The sequence below is a fragment of the Gracilinanus agilis genome, chromosome 3, assembly GCF_016433145.1.
Source record: "Gracilinanus agilis isolate LMUSP501 chromosome 3, AgileGrace, whole genome shotgun sequence".
Classification (NCBI taxonomy): domain Eukaryota; kingdom Metazoa; phylum Chordata; class Mammalia; order Didelphimorphia; family Didelphidae; genus Gracilinanus; species Gracilinanus agilis.
In genome coordinates this window covers 535,641,590-535,645,634 of record NC_058132.1, presented here as the reverse complement: position 1 = coordinate 535,645,634, position 4,045 = coordinate 535,641,590, and the positions used below count along the sequence as shown (strand labels likewise).

The window sequence follows — 4,045 nt, the reverse complement described above, 5'->3', positions numbered from 1 at the left end:
GAGGAGAGGAGAGGAGAGGGGAGGGGAGAGGAGGAGAGGAGAGGGGAGGGGAGGGGAGGAGAGGAGAGGAGAGGAGAGGAGAGGGGAGGGGAGAGGAGGAGAGGAGAGGGGAGGGGAGGGGAGGAGAGGAGAGGAGAGGAGAGGAGAGGGGAGGGGAGAGGAGGAGAGGAGAGGGGAGGGGAGGGGAGGAGAGGAGAGGAGAGGAGAGGAGAGGGGAGGGGAGAGGAGGAGAGGAGAGGGGAGGGGAGGGGAGGAGAGGAGAGGAGAGGAGAGGAGAGGGGAGGGGAGAGGAGGAGAGGAGAGGGGAGGGGAGGGGAGGAGAGGAGAGGAGAGGAGAGGAGAGGGGAGGGGAGAGGAGGAGAGGAGAGGGGAGGGGAGGGGAGGAGAGGAGAGGAGAGGAGAGGAGAGGGGAGGGGAGAGGAGGAGAGGAGAGGGGAGGGGAGGGGAGGGAAGGGGAGGGAAGGGGAGGAGAAAGTACTCAGTTTCAAGTTGTCAATGATACATCCAAGTTGATGTGTGACAAAAGCAATATATCCAAAAGAGTAAAACGTAATATTGGATCTTTTGTCCCCATAATTGGAAATACTTTTTAAGGAATGAACCTGAAAAACAATTGGAATCACATCGTATTTTCCAAAATGGTCTTTGGGGAAGTACCACCAAAAAGGTACTAAAAAAGGATTTCCAATATTAAGAAAAGCAAAGATCTTGCACAGAAGGTTGGTTGCAGTTCCCAACACACATATTCATTTGTTTCATGTAGTTTCACATTGTTCCATGTCTTTACAACTCAATAAGAAAACTCAGAAAACATTTGAATTGTAGAAAATCTTATATAATAAATCCAGGCAAGAAGGACATTAAGTTGGATCTGGTATATCTACCTCTGAACAAAAATGTGCAGGAATGTTCTCCTGAAGTTTCTGAATATCAAGGAACAGTAAATGAAAAAGACTCAGAAAAACTAAAAACAGAATAATGCCTATATATTCTAAAGACATTTATGCAAGTTTCTGATGAAACCAATAAAAATGTGCCTCAAATAAAACAAAAGTCAGATAGTACAATTTTTCTAGATACTTGTCAGAAGCAAAAAAGTACCAAGTCCCCACATGGTTATGGTTTTAGTCTTCACCTGAACAATTTACAGGTCAAGTCAAGATGGTATCCGAGGTTCATCTTGATGAAGAACCTAAAGAAGTCGACATCAAAATTACAGACAGTTTACCTCTAGGAAAAAAGTAAAAATAGTATTAGGAAAAAACAAAGAAAGAAGTCAGAAGAAAAATGTCAAATTACATTTAGAGAACAAAACAGAAGTTCCTGCTACCAAAAAAAAAAAAAAAAAAAAAAGAAAGAAAGAAAAAGAAAGAAAATAGTATATGCAGTTTACCAATATAGTACTCAATGGAATTGTTTCAAACCAGTGGAGAAAATTCTGAGTTTGGGGGTTTTATAAGCTATTTCAAAAACCATGTAATGTGTTAGAGGTTTGAGAAGAAAAATGTGAATAGTTTGTTGTCCATGTTTTTCACTTCCCTTTCTTCAACCTCCACATTTAGTAAGTTTTAGAGGAGGTTCTTTGGTTTTGTTTTTAATTTGTATTTTTCACAAATGGTGAGGATTATATACCTGAAAGTATTGTTTTATATATATACATATACATATAATTTTATTGTGTCAAGTGTATGTTTTGATAACAAATGTAAATATTAATAATAATGATGATTAATATTTTCTTAAGAATTAAATACTTTTAAAAAATAAATATAACCAAAGCTAAGGTGTCTTGTTGTTGTTTGCATATTAATTTCTATGCATATGATATGCATAAATGCATATGATTTCTAAATAAAACTGTTTCTGAATGAATATGATTATTCATATTAAATATGTTCATATTAAATATGAACTCACACTACAAGAAAGATGACTTGCACTGAAAAGTGTTTCAAATTTAGGTGTCATAATTAATTCTGTTGAAATATTAGTGACAATATACTGAATACTATATATCGTGATAAAAGGAATATGGTTACAAATTAGAGTGTTCAAATGAGTGAATGCTTCCTTAGGAGCTATGCTTGATACCTGTTGAGCAATGTTCTAAGGCATGTCATTGATTTATCTTTTGATTTTCTTGAAGAACTATCTATATACCAGTGCAATTTTAAAAAAGGCTCCTTTAAAAAAAACACAGATACCTCTAACTACCTTGGTTCAACACAGTGGAAGGGACAAGATAACACATTCATCTCCCTCTGATCCTTTTCTAGAAATAAAAATGACTATGACACTTTGGCTGATGCATCTTTCTGGAAAGCATAATAATCTCTCTCTCTCTCTCTCTCTCTCTCTCTCTCTCTCTCTCTCTATCTCTCTCTCTCTCTCTCTCTCTCTCTCTCTCTCTCTCTCCTACAAGGTATATTAAGTTATTCACTTTCTATCCTGTCCCACATGCTACTATTGTTGCTTTAACCTTGTAAACTGGACCATTAAAAGACATGCCTAGGAGGTGCTAAATCTCTAAATCTCCTAGGAACTTTCATTCTTATCTTCACCCTATCTTTCAGCAATTTTCCATCCCTAAGAATGCCCAGCTACTATTTCCACTTCTTGCTCTGAGAATTGTTATTAAAAAGTCACTATCATTGCTTCTGGAAAAAAATGCATTAATGACATGACCCAATATTCTATTGACAATCTTTATAATTTTCTAGTACATAACTCTATTCTTTGAGGAACTCATTCTTTTAAATACATTTATTCCTCTAGTAGAATGCAAGGTCCTTAAGGACAGGAATTGTTTCACTTTTGAATTATTATGCTCAGGCTTAGTCTGGTGCTTGACACATAGTAAACACAAGAAATATTTATTTATTCATTACATTCATTTACTTAGTGACTAATTTATTCAAGAAATATTACCCAAGCTTCATCTCCTATATATAAAGGATTATGTTGCCCCTTAAGCCTTAGAAAAACTATTCAGGGAAAAAATGATTTCTCAAAATGAATTACATCTCAAATGTTCTTTTCAAAGTAGATTGATAGAAAGGTAGAAAAGAAAGTGTGCCAGACCTGAGTTCAAATCCTAATTCTGACATTCAGTAGTTGTTTGATTTGAGCAACTTAACTCTTCCAAATATAGTTTCCTCATCCCTAAAATTGGGATAATGATCCTTTCAATACTTACTTACAAGAGTTTTTTGGTAAACTTTAAAATGCTACAAAGTAAATTATTATTATGAATTATAATAAATAGGATGTAATTAGAGATGGAAATTAGCAATGGAGTTGCCTTTCTTGGTTTTTCTTGGACTCCCTACAAAGGATTTTGGTTATTTAAAAGCACAGTGACTTGTTTTTATGTCTAATTACATGAGCTCCAAGATTCAAGTGCAGTTATATTTCCTTACATTTGAAGTTACAAAAGAGATTAGAATTTCCCCCTCAATATATCACTTTTATAAAGGGCTTTAAAAAAAAGTGCTTTCCTGACCATATCATTTTAAGGCAGATAGTGTAAATAATCTCTCCATTTAATAAATTGGGGCTACAGTAGATGGTAAAGTGGATAGAACACTATGCCTGGAGTCAGGAAGATCTGGGTTCAAATTTAGCTTTAGAGACTAAATACCTGTGTGACATTGGTCGAGTCATTCAACCTCTATTTCCTCTGTTTCCTGAACAGTAAAATGAAGATAACAATAGTGTATCCCTCCCAGAGTTATTTTGAGTGTCAAATGACATAATATTTGTAAAGGACTTAGCACAGTGTCTGGTAAATACTCAGTAAGTGCTTATCAATGTTTGTTTCCTTCTTTCTTAAGATATCTGTTGGTCAGAGAAATTAAGTCAATTGCCCATGGTCATAATACAAACTAGGTGAGATCAGAGCTAGAATATCTACCTCCTGACTCTAAATCAGCATCCTGTTCATTACAAGATATTGCCTCACAATTATAGCTCACACATGATGTACTTTAAGATGTACAATGTGCTTTCTTGATAAAACAAAATTCCATGAGACAGATCATGTTAA

General features: G+C 35.9%; 1 pseudogene; it reads left to right on the top strand.

The window, feature by feature from the left end:
* The first annotated feature begins 467 nt into the window (after window positions 1–467).
* On the top strand, window positions 468–1,572 carry LOC123241816 (annotated as a pseudogene).
* The last annotated feature ends 2,473 nt before the right edge of the window (window positions 1,573–4,045 follow it).